Genomic DNA, 19,885 nt, shown 5'->3' on the forward strand with positions numbered 1-19,885 from the left:
GCAAGAGTTTTCTTGTAGGGTTGTCGCTTTCCTCCTCTTTGTTTCCATCAACACAATGAAAAGGGGAGACATCTTCTTTTCTCCTTTCTTTTCGTGAGTGCAGTGTCAAGCCTCGTCTTTCAGGTACAAACTGACCTGATTTCTGTTTGCAGCAATCCCTGTGTTTTTTTTAAATTTTTCATACAGCCTTTGTACTTTTTGTTAAATTTTTATCTCTCCATGGGTAAATTTCACTCCTTGGTGCAGCCAAAAAAAAAGATGTGGGGGAGGGGTGAGAGGGTAACTGGTTCAGAAGAAAGTAGCCACACACTGGTCCCATCCCACACAAGTACACACATCTCCTGTCAGCTGACCAGAGGTTCAAACGTGAAGCCCGCTGCAGCCTAATCATTCAGGGTCTCCCGAATGAGACAAAAACCCTGCAATGGGAGCCTTCAAAGAAATTGCTCGCATCAAATTTAATTAGAAAATGACACAAAAGTCCTGTAGGCTGTAATGAACAGTAAACAATTTTGAAGTTACCTTTGGAAAATGGCTGTGGAAGCTTGCTTCCAGATAGGTCAGATTGCAGTCTTCCATTATCCTTTCAGTCCTTGCAAGTTTAATCAAAAGAATTTAAAAACATACTTCAAAATAGTAAAAGCACTTTTAATTTATGAAAGCAAAAAAAGGGTGAACCCACAGCTGCCATTTTATATATATATATATATATATATATATATATACACATCTCATTAAGTCTATTCTAGTATAGGGTCACTGTTGTCAAAGGAATTGCTTACTTTAAGTGCAATTATAATGGACAGGATACATCCTCTCATCACAAAACAATATTTATTCATGTTTAAACCATTGCCAATATTAAGCCATTATTTTTAGTTTGTTTTGGGGCTATTTCAGAGTCCAGTTAATGAACTGGCTTCCTGCTCACTATCGGGAGACAGTGATTGATACTGGTCAGTTGATCATGTGATAAAAATTGATCAGATCTGACTGCAATTTAGAGAAGGCTCTCCAGACATTTGGTTGCTAGGCAACTGTATGTAGCCTTTGGTCAGTGGTGGTCAGTAAAAGCCTTTGTCCCAGTGTTGAGAGTCAGACACTGACCTCTAATCTATACATGTAAAAATTCTCTCTCTCTCTCCCCCCTCGCTGTCTCTCTAATCAAATAAAGGGGTGACCTTAAATATTTACAGCTTGTGGCCATCCTTACAATTTTCCAAGAGAACTGCGTAACCTCTCAAATAAAGAATTTTCAGTTCCTTTCAGCAGATAAAGTAGATTTAGACCTTCAAATTAGTGTGAGCACTTTCAACCATTAAAAAATGGTTCCAAAGGCTTTGGTGAAATATAAAATTATCCTTCTTGTTGAAATGTTGGAAGGAAAACAAAATGGCTAATGGCTGTTAGAAATGAAAACTGGACTCATCTGAACAAAAGGATTAATAAAGAACAAAAGGAAATTCGAACAATCACTAATTTCATCAGTTCTGGCCTTAAAGTTATAATTCTTTGCAGATATGCACACTTTTAGTTGATGCTGATGAAAAGGCTGATTATGAATATTATAAGCCTCAGACATTTTATTTATTTTTAAATGTATTTTATTTTAGCGGTACAGCACCAAGAGTGCCCTTATAGCCCTTCGAGCCACGCAGCCCCGGCAACCCTGACAAACCGGATTAACCTTAAATCTAATCACAGGACAATCACCAATTAACCTACCCAGTAGGTCTTTGGATTGTGGGAGGAAACTCGCACAGGGAGGACGTACAGAAACCCCTTACAGAATGGCGCCGGAATTGAACTCTGAACTCCAGAGCTCACAAGCTGCCACTCTACTGTGGTGCCATAATTGGGCAGGACTTCGTAAAGTTACATAACAGATTGATGAGATTCTGAGAAAGAAAGCACGTCACAAGCTAAATTTGGATTATATTCGCCATTTTTATGTTTATTTTCTATTTAGAGATGCAGTACGGTAACAGACTCATCCAGCCCAACACAATCAGGCAGCCCAATTACACCCATGTGAGGAAACACACGTGGTTATGGGGAGACTGTAGAAACTTCTCACATAAATTGGTGGAATTGAACCCGGATGACAGGTGTTGTTACAGCATTATTTTAACCACTATGCTCCCATTCTGCATTGTTATTGGTTTTCCATAATCCAGCCCATTGCACTGTATAATGATTTATATTTGGAGATAGAGCATGGAACATGTTCTTCTGGCACCACAAGCCATGTTGCCCAGCAATCCACCCATTTATTTACTTACGCTGCTGGCGTTTAGGGCAGCAATGAATGCCAATCTCGGACTGTCCATACAGTCATACACAGTTATAGAAGGATTTTTCATTGCAGTTTTCGTCACAATTTTTTCTATGACCAGTCAGGATTGTTAGCCCTGAGCTGAACTCCCCTGAAACTGAAGGACCAGTGGGCCTCTCTTAGTCTGGTCCCTACCCTTTGACCTGTTTGGTATGGGTGGCCCTACCAAGAGCCAAAGCACAAAGCCCTGACTCCAGCCGATATCACTCTCTGGGTCTTTGAGGCACACAAGACTCCAAACCCTATGACAAGGTTGTGGTCCTCTTGGAAGAACCACCTATTTAACCTCAGCCTAATCATAGGACCATTTACAATGACCAATTAACCTCCTCACTGGTACATCTTTGGATTATGGGAGGAAACCCACACAGTTCACGGGAAGAATGTACAAATCCTTACAGACAGTGTCAGTATTTAACTCCGAACTCTGACACTCCAAGGCATAATAGCATTGTGTCAGCCACTAAGCTACCGTGGTGCCCCAAATTTGATCTGCATGAACAGTACACAAGGTAAGTTTTTCACTGTATCCTGGTACATGTAACCATAATAAACCAATACCAACTCTGGAGCAACAAACAAACTGCTACAGGTACTCAGTAGGTCAGGTAGCATCCGTGGAGGTGAAGGACAGTGGGTTTCAGGTCGAGACTCTGTATCAGCTTTGTAAGTGTAAATGGGAGAGAGTCAGTATAAAAAGCTGAGAAGAAGGGGTGTAGTAGAAGCTGGCAAGTGATAGGTGGATCCAAGTGAGGAGTGTTAGATTATTTTACTTACTTATTTATGGCCCTGCAAGTCGCACCACCCAACAACCCACCAATTTAACCCTAACCTAAACACAGAACAATTTACAGTGACTAATTAACCCACTAACGAGAATATCTTTGGCCTGAGGGAGGAAACTGGAGCAACCAGAGGAAGCCCACACGCACATGGGAAGGAATGTACACTTGCCTACTGAGGACGCTGGAACTAAACTCCGAAGGTTAGCATAGCAGTTAGTGTGACATTATTACAGATCGAGGCATCAGAACATAGCATTGATGGGGAGGAGTGAGGTGGGGAGGGAGGGGTGGAGGTAGTAACAGAGAAGGGGATTTGATAGTTCTTTAAAAATAAACCTATACACCACCACCTTCCCCTTCCCTGACTCTCCAATCTAAATACCTTTTACATACCTCCTCCACTTGGAGTACTGTGCTCAGTTCTGGTCACCTCACCTCAGGAAAAATGTGGAAAGCATAGAAAGGGTGCAGAGGAGGTTTACAAAGATGTTGCCTGGATTGGGGAGCATGCCTTATGGAAACAGGTTGAGTGAACTCGGCCTTTTCTCCTTAGAGCGACAGAGGATGAGAGGTGACCTGATAGAGGTATATAAGATGATGAGAGGCATTGATCGTGTGGATAGTCAGAGGCTTTTCCCCAGGGCTGAAATGGTTGCCACAAGAGGACACAGGTTTAAGGTGCTGAGGAGTAGGAACAGATGAGATGTCAGGGATAAGTTTTTTTAAACAGACAGTGATGAATGCGTGGAATGGGCTGCCGGCAAAAGTGATGGAGGCGGATATGATAGAGTCTTTCAAGAGACTTTTAGATAGGTACATGGAGCTTAGAAAAACAGAGGGCTTCAGGTAAGCCTAGTAATTTCTAAGGTAGGGACATGTTCGGCACAACTTTGTGGGCCAAAGGGCCTGTACTGTGCTGTAGGTTTTCTATGTTTCTATAACATTGAGTTCCAATCTCAAGTGATTTCCTTCATATGAACGTACTCTACTCATCACATGGAAGTGACTTGATGTGCATCGCTACATAAGAACATAAGAAATAGGAGCAAGATTAGGTCACCCGGCCAGACAAGCCTGCTCTGCCATTCAATAAGATCATAGCTGATCTGACCATGGACTCATCTCCACCCACCTGCCTTTTCCCCATAACTCTTAATTCCCCTACTACGCAAAAATAAATCCAACCTTCCCTTAAACATATTTACTGAGGTAGCCTCCATTGCTTCATTGGGCAGAGAATTCCACAGATTCAGCACAATTTGGGAAAAGCAGTTCCTCCTCATCTCCGCCCTAAATCTACTCCCCCCGAATCTTGAGGCTATGTTCCCTAGTTCTAGTCTCACCTTCCAGTGGAAACAACTTTCCTGTCTCTATCTTATCTATCCCTTTCATAATTTTATATGATTCTATAAGATCTCCTTTCATTCTTCTAAATTCCGGCAAGTACAGTCCTAGGCAACTCAATCTGTCCTCATATTCTAAACCCCTCATCTCCGGAATCAACCTGGTGAGCCTCCTCTGCACTGTCTCCAAAGCCTGTATATCCTTCCTCAAGTAAGGAGACCAGGATTGCACACAGTACTCCATATGTGGCCTCACCAGTACCCTATACAGTTGCAGCATAACCTCCCTGTTCTTCAATCCAGTCCCTCTGGTAATGAAGGCCAACATACTATTTGTCTTCTTGATTGCCTGCTGCACCAGCAAACCAACCTTTTGTAATTCATACCCAAGCACTCCCAAATCCTTCTGCAGAGCAGTATGCTGCAATCTTTTAACATTTTAATAATAATCTGATCTTCTATTTTTCCTTCTGAAGTGGATAACCTTGCATTTTCCAACATTGTATTCCATCTGCCAGACCCTTGCCCACTCACTTAACCTGTCTATATCTCTCTGCAGACTCTCCGTATCCTCTGCACAATTTGCTTTTCCACTCAATTTAGTGTCATCAGCAAACTACACTTGGTCCCCTCTTCCAGATCGTTAGTGTACATCATGAACAGTTGCGGGCCCAGCACTGACCCCTGCAGAACACCGCTCATCACTGATTGCCAACCAGAAAAACACCAATGTATCCCAACTCTCTGCTTTCTGTTAATTAATTGATCCTCTATCCATGCTGATACATCACCCCCAACTCTATGCATCCTTATCTTAAGGATAAGTCTTTTATGTGGCACCTTATCAAGTACCTTCTGGAAATCCAAGTAAATAATGTCCATCTGTTCCCCTCTATCCATTGCACTAGCTGCATCACTGATATGCTATGCTGTTTAAGGTAAATGAAATTCCAACTGAAGATCAGATTTACATCAATACAATATGTATTTTCTTTTTATTTAGTGATACAGTGAGGAGGAGGCCCTTTAGGCTCTTTGAGCTACATCACCCCAGCAACCCCTTTGCTAGGAGATATTCTGGAGTTAGGGTATAAAGCAAACATTAACTTCAGCAACTAACTTCAGCAAGCAATCTTTAGACCTGAACATGGATTGTAGATTAAGTTTAAAATGCAGCCCCGGATAGTCTTCTGGAGCTGTGGTCTTCAGTTTATTGAAAACTAGACAATGCTGATTAACATTCATTTTGGGTGCCTGGAGTGTGGGAGTAAAGAAGGAGGTGTGAATGTTATATGTAATTCAAAGGAAGCATGTAACTACAGAATTGTCCTTTGATCTTTAGCACATAAAATGTCACGTAATATTGGGTCATCCAGGGCTCTTTCCCAATAGAGTCTCATTTTGTTGAATAAAACTCTTCTGTATTTACTAGCTTCATTGTCTCTCTGGTGACTTTGTTCACATTACAACATCCTTGACAAATCCAATTAACCCTAACCTAATCAATAGACAATAGACAATAGGTGCAGAAGTAGGCCATTCAGCCCTTCTAGCCTGCACCGCCATTCAATCTGATCATGGCTAATCATCCACAATCAGTACCCCGTTCCTGCCTTCTCCCCATATCCCTTGACTCCACTATCTTTAAGAGCTCCATCTAACTCTTTCTTGAAAGCATCCAGAGAATCACAAGACAATTTACAATAACCAATTAACCTACTCGTCTTTGGACTGTGGGAGGAAACCGGAGCACCCTGGGAAAACCCACGCGTTCCACAGTGAGGATGTACAGACTCCTTTCAGAGAGTGCCAGAGTTGAACTCTGAACTCCAGAACACTCCGACCCTACCATACCCTACCATGGTGCCCATAACAAGCCAGTAGAATCAGCAAAACTAGTAATTGTGATCAACAAATTAGATATGTTCTTATGACAGTCCACCAGTTCCATTGTTACAATTTCTGATAATAGAATATAAAACACAGGAGCAGAATAAGGCTATTCAGCCCCTTAAGAGCATGGCTGATTTATTATCCCTCTTGACCCTATTCTCCTGCCTTCTCACTATAAACTTTGATGCCCTAACTAATCAAGAACCTCGGGGACTCTGTGGTTCATGTTCTGTGTATTATTTTTACATTTTTATTGTTTGCACAATTTGTTTTTTTCCACACTTTGGGTATTTGATGGTGTTTGTTTTCTGGGGTTTTTCATAGACTCCATTATGTTTCCTTGTTTTATGGCACCCTGCAAGAAGATGAATCTTAAGGTTGTATATGGTATTCATACTTTGATAATAAATGTGCTTTGAACTTTGAAATTTGAAATATACCCATTCCTGCCCATTCTCCTTTTCCCACTCCTCCATTCAGGGCACAAAGCAGTCCTTCCAGGTGAGGCAACACTTCATCTGCAAGACTATAATCTGGTGCTCCTGTTGCAGACCCTCTACATCAGTGAGATCGGATGTAATTTGGGGTAATTTCTTCCCTCCCCTACCCTCTTCTTCCATTTCTCACTTTGGTTTCTCTCTTACCCCATCTCCTCTCACTTGCTCATCACCAGCCCCTGCTGCCCATCCTCCTTCCTTTTCTCCTGTGGTCCACTCTCCTCTCAAATCAGATTCCTTCTTTTTCAGCCCTTTACCTATTCCACCTATCACCTCCCAGCTTCTCACTTCAACCCCCTTCCCCAGCCACCCACCTTTCCCTTCAGCTGGTTTCAACTCTCACCTGCCAGCTTGTACTCCTTCTCTACCCCACACCTTCTTATTCTGGCTTCCTCCCTCTTCCTTTCCAGCCCTGATGAAGTTTCCATATGTCTTGCTCATATTTCTATTTGAGTTGCTGAGTTCCTCCAGCATTTTCTATGTGCAACTTCAAAAATTTCCAGCTGCATTGCAGACAAAATTGCACAAGTATAATATTAACTTTTATAAGGATATTTGCAAATTTCAGTACACACAAAGTCACAAGGATGCACATCATAACCAGCCTCTTCAAAAAGATTTTTAAAAATTACAGCATTGGACTAGCTTAGTTGGGCTGGTTATAAAATTCAACTCCACAAGATGCTGGAAATCCAGAACAACAGACACAAAATACTGGAGGATCTCAGCAGGTCAGGCAACGTCTATGGAAATGAATAAACAGTCAACATTTTGGGCTGACACTCTTCTTCAGGATTGGAGAGGAAGGGGGAAGAAGCCAGAGTAAAAAGTGGGGAGAGGGGAAGGAGTACAAATGAGAATGTGAAAGGTGAAGACAAGTGGCTGGGGTTGGAAATAAGAAGCAAAGAGGTAATAGGTGGAAAAGGTAATGGGCTGGGCAAGAAGAAATCTGGTAGGAGAGGAGAGTGGACCATGGGAGAGCAAGAATGAGGAGGGGCACCAGAGGAGGTGATAGACAGGTGAGGAGAAAAGAGGAGGTAAGTGAACCAGAGTGAGGGATGGAAGAAGAGTGAAGGGGGAGGGGAAAAATTGTTGGAAATTAGTCTACCCAGACTGAATATGAGGTGTTGCTCCTCCAACCCGAGAGTGTTATCATTGTAGCATAAGGGGAGGCCATGAACTGACCTATCAGAATGGGAATGGGGACTGGATTTAAAATAGTTGGCCACCATGAAATTCTGCTTTTTGCAGGTCCAGTGAAGGTGCTGAACAAAGCAGTCCCCCAATCTAAGTCAGGTCTCATCAATATGGAGGAGACCTCATCAAGAGCACAGGACACAGAAGACAACCTCGACAGGCGTAGTATTGCCTCACCTGGAAGGACTGTTTGGGGCCCTGAGGGTAGATAAGGGAATAGGTGCATGGGCACGTGTAGCACTTCTTCCACTTGCAGGGGTAAGTGCCAGGAGGGAGATTAGTGGAGAGGGGCAAATAAACAAGAGAATCATGGAAAAAGCAATCCCTGCATGCGGAGAAGGCAAGAGAGTGGGGAAGAGGAGGCGAAGATGTGTTCATGGTAGGATCCCGTCGAAGATGGCAGAAGTTGCAGAGAATAATGTGCTGGATGCAGAGGCTCATCGGTGGTAGGTGCAGACAAGAGGAATTCTATCCCTATTAAGGTGGCAGGAAGATGATATGAAACTGAATATCCGGGAAATGAAAGAGAAGCAGGTGAGGGCAACATCAATGGTGGGCCCTGTCAAGGCAGCAGGAACGTGGGGTGAGGACAGGAATATCTGGGAAATTAAAGTCATTGGCCTTTTCATTATTTCTTCTGCAGAAGAACGTCATTGCAAGACCTTTAACAGTGTTGATGAGCAGAAGGATCTTGGGGTGCAAGTTATAGCTCCCTGAAAGTGGCTACCTAGGTTGATAGGGTGGTCCAGAAGGCATATGACATGCTTGCCTTATTAGTCGAGACACTGAGTTCAAAAGTCAGGAAGTTATTTTGCAGCTGTATAACACTCTAGGTAGGCTACATCTGGAGTATTGTATACAGTTCTGTCCCATTATAGGAAGGATGGGCTTTGGAGAGGGTGCAGAAGAGATTTACCACATGCTTCCTTGAGTAGAGGGTATGTGCTCTAACAAGAGGTTGTGGCTTTGCTTCTGCTTGTGCATGGGAGGGACCTTTGTGATTTTCAAGTTTTCTGTCCACATTCTTTGTTTTTTTTTAAATGTCTCGTGGATGTCTGCGAAGAATAAGAATTTCACGTTGTAAACTGTATACAGTACATTGAACCACTGATATATGAGTAATCTTGCGTATTTACAGTATATACAAAGGTAACAAAGGGCTCAAATTCTTTACTCAGAGAGTGGTAGCTGTGTGGAACGAGCTTCCAGTAGAAGTGGTAGAGGCAGGTTCGATTTTGTCATTTTAAAAAAAATTGGATAGGTATATGGACAGGAAAGGAATGGAGGGTTATGGGCTGAGTGCAGGTAGGTGGGACTAGGTGAGAGTAAGCATTCGGCACGGACTAGAAGGGCCGAGATGGCCTGTTTCCGTGCTGTAATTGTTATATGGTTATAAAAAGGGAAAAATTAGTGAGGCAGTGTTCATGGGTTCAATGTCCATTCAGAAATATAATGGCAGAGGGGAAGAAGCTGTTCCTGAAATGCTCAGTGTGAACCTTCAGAAGTCTATTCCTCCTCCTTGATGGTAGTGATGAAAACAGGGCATGTCCTGCGTGATGGGGGTCCTTAACGATGGTGTTCTGGTTTTCAAGTTCAAAGTGCCAAGTAAAATTTATTATCTAAGTACATATATATCACCACATATAGCCCTGAGATTCTTTTTTCTGCGGGTATACACAGCAAATCTATAGAAAAGTAATTGTAAACAGGATCAACGAAAGAACAAGTGAAGCATAGAAGACAACGAACTATGCAAATACAAATATCAATAAATAGCAATAATTAACAAGAGCATAAACTAACAAGAAAAAGAGTCCTTTAAGTGGGAACATTGGTTGTGGGAACCTCTCAATAGATGAGTGTAGTTTTCCTCTTTTGTTCAAGAGTCTGATGGTTGAGGGGTAGTGACTGTTCTTGAACCTGGTGGTGCGAGTCCTGAAGATCTTGTACCTTCTACCTGATGGTAGACCTAGATAGATAGATAGATAGATAGATAGATAGATACTTTATTCATCACCATGGGGAAATTCAACTTTTTTTCCAATGTCCCATACACTTGTTGTAGCAAAACTAATTACATACAATACTTAACTCAGTAAAAAATATGATATGCATCTAAATCACTATCTCAAAAAGCATTAATAATAGCTTTTAAAAAGTTCTTAAGTCCTGGCGGTAGAATTGTAAAGCCTAATGGCATTGGGGAGTATTGACCTCTTCATCCTGTCTGAGGAGCATTGCATCGATAGTAACCTGTCGCTGAAACTGCTTCTCTGTCTCTGGATGGTGCTATGTAGAGGATGTTCAGAGTTATCCATAATTGACCGTAGCCTACTCAGCGCCCTTCGCTCAGCTACCAATGTTAAACTCTCCAGTACTTTGCCCACGACAGAGCCCGCCTTCCTTACCAGCTTATTAAGACGTGAGGCGTCCCTCTTCTTAATGCTTCCTCCCCAACACGCCACCACAAAGAAGAGGGCACTCTCCACAACTGACCTATAGAACATCTTCAGCATCTCACTACAGACATTGAATGATGCCAACCTTCTTAGGAAGTACAGTCGACTCTGTGCCTTCCTGCACAAGGCATCGGTGTTGGCAGTCCAGTCTAGCTTCTCGTCTAACTGTACTCCCAGATACTTGTAGGTCTTAACCTGCTCCACACATTCTCCATTAATGATCACTGGCTCCATATGAGGCCTAGATCTCCTAAAGACCTACTGCAACTTGTAAGGAGTTTGTATGTTCTCCCGTGACTGTATGGCTTTCCACCGGGTGTTCCAGTCTCCTCCCACATTCCAAAGATGTACCATTTGGTAGGTTAATTTGTCTTTTTTAATTCTCCCGAGATTAGATTAGGATTCAGCTGGGGGATTGCTGGGCCGGAAGGGCTGACTCAAGTGCTGCATGTCAATAAATAAATAAGCAAATATGCGTAGTCTGCATTAACAAACAACACAACCTGTGGATATGACACACATTCCAGTGCCACATATATTGGCACCAACATATCATACCCACCAGGATCAGCAGAACAACACAGTGAACAACAAAATAACAGAGAAACAAGCCCCAATCGTCCCTCTCATGCCGCAATATCAATTATTTTCTGCCAAATACCAAACCCCCAAAAAACCTTTCTGGTGCCCTGTTCCCAGTATCCATGCTAAGCCCATATACCATACATACAAGAAAATATGACCAGGAGTGGGCCTCCTAGCTGACGCACCACTCAGTATCATTGTGATGTGCAGTTGGAAGTGAATTGATACCATTTAATGCCGTTTAGTAATTTCCACTCTCCCAACCCCATAAGGCCATTCTAAACAAAGAAATACAAAGGATGGCTTTTACACAGAAAAAAAGAAATTATGGAATCAGATATGATGACTACGTATAAGTGGCACTTACACAGACAACTGAATAAAATTTCAAAGTCAAAGTAAATTTATTATCGAAGAACATATAAGTCACTTTTTGTGGGCATTCACAGTAAATACAAAGAAACAAAGTAATAATCATGATAATAATACTAAATAGACAGGCAATAAATTAGAATCAGGTTTATTATCACTGGCATGTATCATAAAATTTATTAACTTTGCAAGAGCAGAACAATGCAATACAGGATAATATAGAAAGAAAATAAGAAAGAAAATAAACAAGTAAATCAATTACAGTAAGTATATATATGTATATTAATTAGATTTCAAATAGTGCAAAAACAAATAATATATATTTTTAAAAGTGAGGTAGTGTTCATGGGTTCAGTGTCCATTTAGAAATCGGATGGCAGAGGGGAAGAAGTTCTTCCTGAATCGCTGAATAGGTACCTTTAGGCTTCCGTACCTCCTTCCTAACAGTAACAGTGAGAAGAGGGCATACCCTGAGTGATGGGGGTCCTTAATAATTATCGCCACCTTTCAGCAGCACTGCTCTTTGAAAATATCTTGGATTCTATGGAGGCTAGTGTCCAAGATGGAGCTGACTAATTTTACAACTTTCTGTAACTTCTTTCGGTCCTGTGCAGTAGCTACTCACCAACCCCCCCCCCCCCCCCATACCAGACAGTGATGCAGTCTGTCAGAATGCTCTCCATAGTTTACCTATAGAAGTTTGTAAGTGTTTTGGGTGACAAACCAAATCTCTTTAAACTCCTAATGAAATATAGCCACTATCTTGCCTTTTTTATATCTGCATTGATATGTTGGGACCAGATTAGATCCTCGGAGATCTTGATACCCAGGAATTTGAAATTGCTCACTCTCTCCACTTTTGATCCCTCTGTGAGGATTGGCTTGTGTTCCTTCGTCTTTCCCTTCCTGAAGTCCACAATCAGCGCCTTTGTCTTACTGACATTGAGTGCAAGATTGTTGCTGTGACACCACTCCACTAGCTGGTATACCTCACTCCTGTACTCTCTCTCATCTCCATCTAAGATTCTACCAACAATGGTTGTATCATCAGCAAACTTCAATGTTTCAAAATTTCAATGTGCATTTATTATCAACGAATGTATAAATTATACATCCTTGAAATTTGTTTGCTCTCAGGCAGTCGCATAGCAAGGAATCCAAAAGAACCCAATTTAAAAAATAAGACCAAATCCCAGTGCCCACAGAGAAAGAGAAAAAAAAAATTATATAAACAACAACAGTCTTCTTGACACAAGGTTCACTTACACTGCTTCTGCCTCCCAGAATCCTCTCAGAGACTGCGGAATGCTGGAAATCAAATGGTTTCCGAACTGCAAATCACAGGTTCCAACAGTTCCAGAATCATATCCAAGATAAAAAACAAACATAATAGACATAAAAGAACTGACCTACATAGTTTCAGGAGCTATCTGAAAATGGCAACCAAAGGAGTGTTGTACGCAGGCGCCATCTTGACCGGAAGTTCTTTAAACATGAGCACTAATTAACCCCCCCAATATTCACCCTGATTGACTTCAATTAATTTTGATTTTTTAAATCTCAGCTTTAATTCTTGACACTATTTTCTATTTAATCATTGTATTTTATAGCATGGTACGTGCAATACTTGAATGGGGCAGCCACTGTTTCTTTAAACTTTAAAGTTGTTTGTTTTTAATTCATTTGTCACTTAGGTGTCACGGTAAATAACTCAGACGTTATTTTAAATGTAGTCATTGAGTTTTTAGTAAATTAATTACCTGGATGCTGTTTTGCTCCGAATGGAGTAGCACTGCAATCTCTTTATCTTCAGCAATGACAATAAAGCTCCAACTTAACTCCAGTGCAACTAAACATGAGAATCAGAGTCAGAATCAGGTTTAATATCACTGACATGTGTTGCAAAATTTGCTGTTTTGCAGCAACTGTACATTGCAATACATAATATTTTTAATCTATAAATTACAATAAGAAAAAAAAATATATATATATATAATTAAATTAACTAAGTAGTGGAAAAAAGAACAAAAAAGTAGTGTAGTAGTGATCATGGATTCATTGTCCATTTAGAAATCTGATAGTGGAGCGGAAGAAGTTGTTCCTGAAATGTTGTGTGAACCTTCAGGCGTCTATACCTTCTCCTTGATGGTAGCAAGGGGAAGCGGGTCCTTAATGATGGATGCCACCATTTTGAGGCCTCACCTGTTTAAGGTGGCTTGGATGCTTTGGAGGTAGGTGCCCACGATTGAGCTGGCTGAGTTTACAACTTCTTGCAGCTTTCTGCAGTCCAGTGCAATGGCCCCCTCCATACCAGCCAGTAATGCAACCAGTTAGAATGCTCCCCATCGTACATCTTCAGCATGTACGGAGGAACATACTCCAGTAACATTCGTTCACAATATTCTTTCTGAGTCAGTAATTGGCCAGAACATTTAATGTTCAAAGTTCAAAGTAAATTTATTATAAAAAAGTACATTTATGTCACCATATACTAACCTGAGATTAATTTTCTTGAAGGCGTACTCAATAAATCCAAGAACCATACTAGGATCAGTGACCACACCCAACAAGGTGGACAAGCAAGCAGTGTGCAAAACACAACAAACTGCAAATACCAAAAAAAGAGAAATAATATTGATAAATAAATAAGCAATAATAATATGAGTAGTAAAGCCTGCAGAATTTAGCTAACAGTTAATTATATTGAAACAGCCAGTTTAAAGTATCTTTTATTATAGATGCTTTGAAGTTTATTGATAAATAAATAAAGGTTAGCTTTATTTATCACTTTTATTTCAGAATGTAATGCACCGTTTGCATCAAATCAAATCAATGACAACATAGCATATCCACAAAATTCAAAGTTCAAAGTAAATTTAATTTCTAAGTAAATAATTGTCACCATATGCAACCTAGAGATTTGTTTACTTGCAGGTGTTCACAGTAAACAAGCACAAAATTCAAACAAAATAATAATAATAATAAATAAATAAGCACTAAATATCAAGAAGATGAGATGAGGAGTCTTTGAAAGTGAGATTCCTAAGGTTGTGGGAACAGTTCAGTGATAGGGTGAGTGAAGTTGATTGAAATTATCCCCTTTGGTTCATGAGCCTGATTGTTGAGGGGTAATAACTGTTCCTGAACCTGGTAGCGTGAGTCTTGAAGTTCCTGTACCATCTTCTTTATGATAGCAGCAAGAAGATAGCATGGCCTGGATGGTGGGGTCCTTGATGATGGAATCTGCCTTCCTGCAACAGCGCACCATGTAGATGTGCTCACTGGTGGGGTGGGCACCATTCACTAATCCTAACCAGACATCTTTGGAAACTAACGCGGTCCTGGAGAGAATGTAATCCCTTGTAATCTCATGCTCCCATAACACTGAAATATTTCCAAACAATATAAAGTTGCATGATAAGTTACTTTCTTGTGCCAATTCACATTCTCTTAAATTCCCTTTGAAATAAGATCATAAAACATAGGAGCAGAATTGCTTTCAATCATGGCTGATTTATTATCCCTCTGAACCCTATTCTCCTGCCTTCTCCCTGTTACCTTTCTGAATCAAGAAACTGTCAAACTCTGCTTTAAATATACGCAATTACTTGCTCTCTACAGTCATCTGTGCCAATGAATTCCACAGATACTCTACCCTCTGGTTAAAGAAATCCCTCTTTATCAGGGTTCTTAAGGGATATCCTTCTATTCTGAGGCTGTGCTCTCTGGTCCTGGACTCCCCCACCATAGGAAACATCCTCTCCACATCTGCTCTTCAATATTCAATAGGCTTCAATTGATTTCTCCTTCATTTTCTAAAATCCAGCAAGTACAGGCTGAGAGCTATCAAGTATTCTGGAATGGCCTGGATAAAAATTCAGAATATTGAATATAGAGGACAGGGTAAAGGCAATGCTGTTAAATACCCAAGGTAAAAGGTTAAACTCCTGCTGAAGGTAATCATTGCCTGTCAATGCTATGTTACAAATGTTACTTTCTGCTTAATGTTATCGATGTTATAGATATAGAACAGGATATATATATATATATATATATATATATATATATATATATATATATAGATAGATAGATATATATAGATATAGATATAGGTCTTGTTATAGAACATGATTGGGTACAGATGCAAACAGTGCAAAGAGTTAAATTGTACTACAGAGTCAATATTCAAAAGGGCAAAGAATGTAGGACTGAAGGTGCTGTACTTAAGTGTGCAAAGTATTCGGAGTAAGGTGAATGAACTTGTGGTGCAGTTAGTGACTGGTCAGTATGACATTGTGGTATCGATAGGACTGGAAGGGAGGCACAGGTGGTGGTGTGACTCTGTTGGAAAGAGATGGAATTACATCTTTAGAAACATTTATTCATGTTTCATTTATGTTTGCTTAATAATTAATAAAAAGATTTAAAAAGAAAGAAAAAGGTGACATAGGGTCAGAGAATGTCAAATCTTTGAGGATAAAGTTAAGAAACTGCAAGGGGAGAAAAAACCACTATGGGAATCATATATAGGCCTCCAAATAGTAGCCAAGGTGTGGGTTTGAGATTGCAGAGGGTGCTGGAAAGGGCATGTAATAAGGGTAATGACACAATTGTAATGGGGGACTTCAATATGCAAGGGGATTGGAAAAAATCAGGTTGGTGTCAGATCACAGGAGAGGTTTGTTGGATGCCTACAAAATGACTTTTTAGTATAGCTTGTGCTTAAGCCCAGTCAGGGAAAGGCTGTCTTAGATTGGGTGTTGTGCAATAATCCAGATTTTATTAGGAAGCTTAGGAGGCAGTGATCATAATATGATTGAATTCATAATGCAATTATGAGAGGGAGAAGCAGAAGACACGTGTACATGTATCAGTATCACAATGGAATAAAGGGAATTACAGAGGCATGAGAGAGGAGCTTGCCCAGGTGGATTGGAGGAGGATGCTGGTGGAGATGATGGCAGAGCAGAGATGGCTGAAGTTTCTGGGAATAGTTCACAAGGCGCAGGAGAGATATGTCCCATAGAAGAAGAGGTTCTCAGATGGCAGGGCTAGGCAATTGTAGCTGACAAGAAAAGTTAAGGACTGCATAAAAGCCAGGGAAAGAGCATATTATGTAGAAAAAGTGAGTGGGAAGTTGGATGATTGGGAAGTCTTTAAAATCCAACAAAAAGCAACTGAAAAAGCTATAAGAAGGGAAATATGAGGGCAAACTAGCCAATAATATAAAGCAGGATACGAAAAGTTTTTTCAGCTATATAAAGAGTAAAAGGGAGGGGGAGAGTTGATACTGGACCACTTGAAAATGATGCTGGTGAGGTAGTAATGAGAGACAAAGACATGGCCAATGAACTTGATAAGTACTTTGCATTTGTCTTCACTGTGGAAGACACTAGCAGTGTGTCAGAGGTCCGTGAGTGTCAGGGAGCAGGAGTGAGTGCCATTGCTATTACAAAGGAAAAAGTGCTAGGCAAACTCAAAGGTCTTAAGGTGGATAAGTCACCTGGGTCAGATGGACGACATCCCAGAGTCATGAGAGAGGTTGCTGAAGAGATAATGGATGCATTGGTCATGATCTTTCAAGAATCATTTGATTCTGGCATGGCCCCAGAGGACTGGAAAATTGCAAATATCACTCCACTCTTTAAGAAGGGAGGAAGACAAAAGAAAGAAAATTATAGGCCAGTTAGCCTAACCTCAGTGGTTGGGAAATTTCTGGAGTCTATTATTAAGGATGAGGGTTCGAGGTACTTGGAGACTAACGATAAAATAAGTCAAAGTCATCATGGTTTTTGTAAAGGGAAATCATGCCTTACAAAATTGAGTTCTTTGAGAAAGCAACAAACAGGGTGTATAAAGGAGAGGCAGTGGACGCCACTTACTTGAATTTTCGGACAGCATCTGATAAGCTGCTACACATGAGGCTGCTTCACAAGATAAAATCTCATTACAGGAAAGGTAAGACACTGATCAGGCCATACTTTGAGTATTGTCAACAGTTTTAGGCCCCATATCTCAGAAAGGATGTGCTGTCCAGAGGAGTTTCACGAGGATGATTCTGGGAATAAAGGGGTTAACATATATGGAGTGCTTGGCAGCCTTGGACCTGTACTCACTGGAATTTAGAAGAATGCAGGGTTCTCACAGAAAGCTACCAAATGTTGAAATGACCAGATAAGGTGAATGTGGAGAGGCTGTTTCCTATAGTGGAGGTGTCCAGAACTAGAGGGCACAGCCTCAAATCTGAGGCACGACCCTTTAGAACAGAAGTAAGGAGGAATTTTTTTAGCCAGAGTAGTGAATCTGTGGAATGCTCTGCCACAGACAGCTGCAGACACCAAGACCATGGGTATATTTAAAGTGAAAATTGATAGTTTCCTGATCGGTCAGAGCATCAAAGGATACGGCGAGAAGGCAGGTGAATGGGGTTGAGTGGGATCCGGGATCAGCCATGATGGAATGGCGGAGCAGACTCGATGAGCGGTTGACCTAATTCTGCTCTTATGTCCTATGGTTTTATGGTCTTAACATAGAAAACAGAACATAAATCAGTATTGCACAGTACAGATCCTTCAGTCCACTATGTTGTCCTGACCTTTTAACCCACTCTAAGATCAGTCTAACACATCAGGTTGGGCATAGGCCTATCAATCGCATCCAGTAAAAACCCTGTGCTACAGAAATACCAACAGAAACTCCAAAGACCTCATCCCTGGGAGACGAAGGAGAAGATGGGCTACAACTGGGATGACTTGAAAGACTGGCCCAGGTCAGAGAACTCTGGTGAGCTACTGTCAGCAGCCTATGCCCCAGTAGGGGTGATGGGCTTAGGTAAGTCAGTTATTTGCCAGTAGTATTCTGTGCCCACTCACCAAACCTATGAACATGATTTCACACAGATAGGGCAGAGTCTTGATATTGGGTTTGGTCAATGGTGCCCTGATGTCAAGGGCAGTCACTCTCCCCTTGACTGTAGAATTTGTTTCCTTGTCGGGACCAAGGCTTTGATGAGGAATAAAACTGAGCAACTCTGATGAAACCCAACTGAGTTCAAGTCCAAGTTTAATTGTCATTCAACCGTAAATATGAATACAGCCAAAAGAAACAGCATTCCTCCAGGGCCAAGGTGCAAAACACAATACCAACAGTCATATATAATTACAATCACAGTAAAGCTTACAGTCACAAAATGAATAATAATGGAGGCAAGGTCCCTGAGTTTCATGGCCTGTAGATTAATGGTGCATGGGATGTTGTCATGGAGTCACATTTCTGCAAGAATGAGCATGCAGTGGTTCCTCTTCTCACACTATGCAGCTGTTGACGAATGATATCCAGCGTGTCTTCCATCAAGCAAACACTGGAGGAGTCAGCCCCCAACCCAGCATGGATGCCCATCGCACCACACTGCCTCCAGTGTCTCCTCCCCTGGGTGGCTGCAACAGGTGACCCCGTACTCCGGTTTACTCCCACATTCCAAAGACAAGGTTAATGGGTTGTGGGCACGATATATTAGCACCTGAAGTGTGAAGGTACTTGTGCGCTGCCCCAGCACATATTCAAACTATGTTGGTTATGATGCAAATGACGTACTTCACTGTATATTGTGAAGTTTGAAAGGTTTGATGCACATGTGACATGTAAAGCTAATCTTTATCGACTAACTACAGTCATCCATTCCAAACCACTTCCTGGTGAGTCTCTTGCTTTTTTATTATTGTTATTCTTTCAAAGAGATGGTGAGCTGGCTTGTTAAGGATCAAGGACCAGCTTTATATATAAACTGTACATTTATTTACTTGGGCAAGTTGAGTACTCCATATCTGAAATGCTTGGGGCTAGGAGTATTTTGGATTTCAGATTTTTTTTAGATTTTGGAATATATAATGGAATAGTTAGGGATCACAATCAGTTTTGAATTTATGTGCTATTGGTAAGCAGTCGTCCTCTTAACACTTGTTCCTCACACATGCAGTATGCACTGCTGCAGCCATTCAGCATGTTCAATTTTCATCAGTGACAATCTCAGCAATGAGTTTCTCTTCCTGATCAGCAGATGCTTTATCATAGTAGCTTTCGTATATCTTGAGAGGAAGCTGCACTAAACCAGACAGTAATGGCAGAAATGAGGATGCTCTGTACAAGAGCTGTGTACCAGTAGGTTCTGGGGAAGATGGAATTTTACCAGCTGCCTCAAGAAGTACATCCTCTATCAAGCCTCTTTGTTAATGAATTAATAAATTGCCGTAGAAAGGGAGTTCCAGGATTCGACCAAGTGATGGTGAAGGAACAGCAATATTCAAAATTCAAGATTGTTGAATGTCATTCCCAGTACACAAGTGTAAAGGAGAATAAAATAATTGCTTCTCCAGATCTGATGCAGTACAAAAAGACACAACAACTTTTAAACACATTAAAT

General features: G+C 41.1%; 1 long non-coding RNA gene across 4 annotated transcripts in view; it reads right to left on the reverse strand.

Annotated features, from left to right (window-relative positions):
- LOC140737638 (uncharacterized) overlaps positions 1–19,885 on the reverse strand; it is a 69,491-nt gene that overhangs the window by 7,482 nt on the left and 42,124 nt on the right. Inside the window, exons 2-6 of one of the 4 annotated variants that reach the window (XR_012101206.1) lie at positions 13,963–14,071; positions 13,227–13,315; positions 12,733–12,797; positions 9,854–10,019; positions 523–592 (exon numbers count right to left, since the gene is read on the reverse strand). This is a non-coding gene — a long non-coding RNA (uncharacterized lncRNA). The remainder of the gene's footprint in view (positions 1–522; positions 593–9,853; positions 10,020–12,732; positions 12,798–13,226; positions 13,316–13,962; positions 14,072–19,885) is intronic. The other 3 variants (XR_012101209.1, XR_012101208.1, XR_012101207.1) reach the window with 3 other exon arrangements.

This window comes from Hemitrygon akajei, chromosome 13, assembly GCF_048418815.1.
Source record: "Hemitrygon akajei chromosome 13, sHemAka1.3, whole genome shotgun sequence".
Classification (NCBI taxonomy): Eukaryota; Metazoa; Chordata; class Chondrichthyes; order Myliobatiformes; family Dasyatidae; genus Hemitrygon; species Hemitrygon akajei.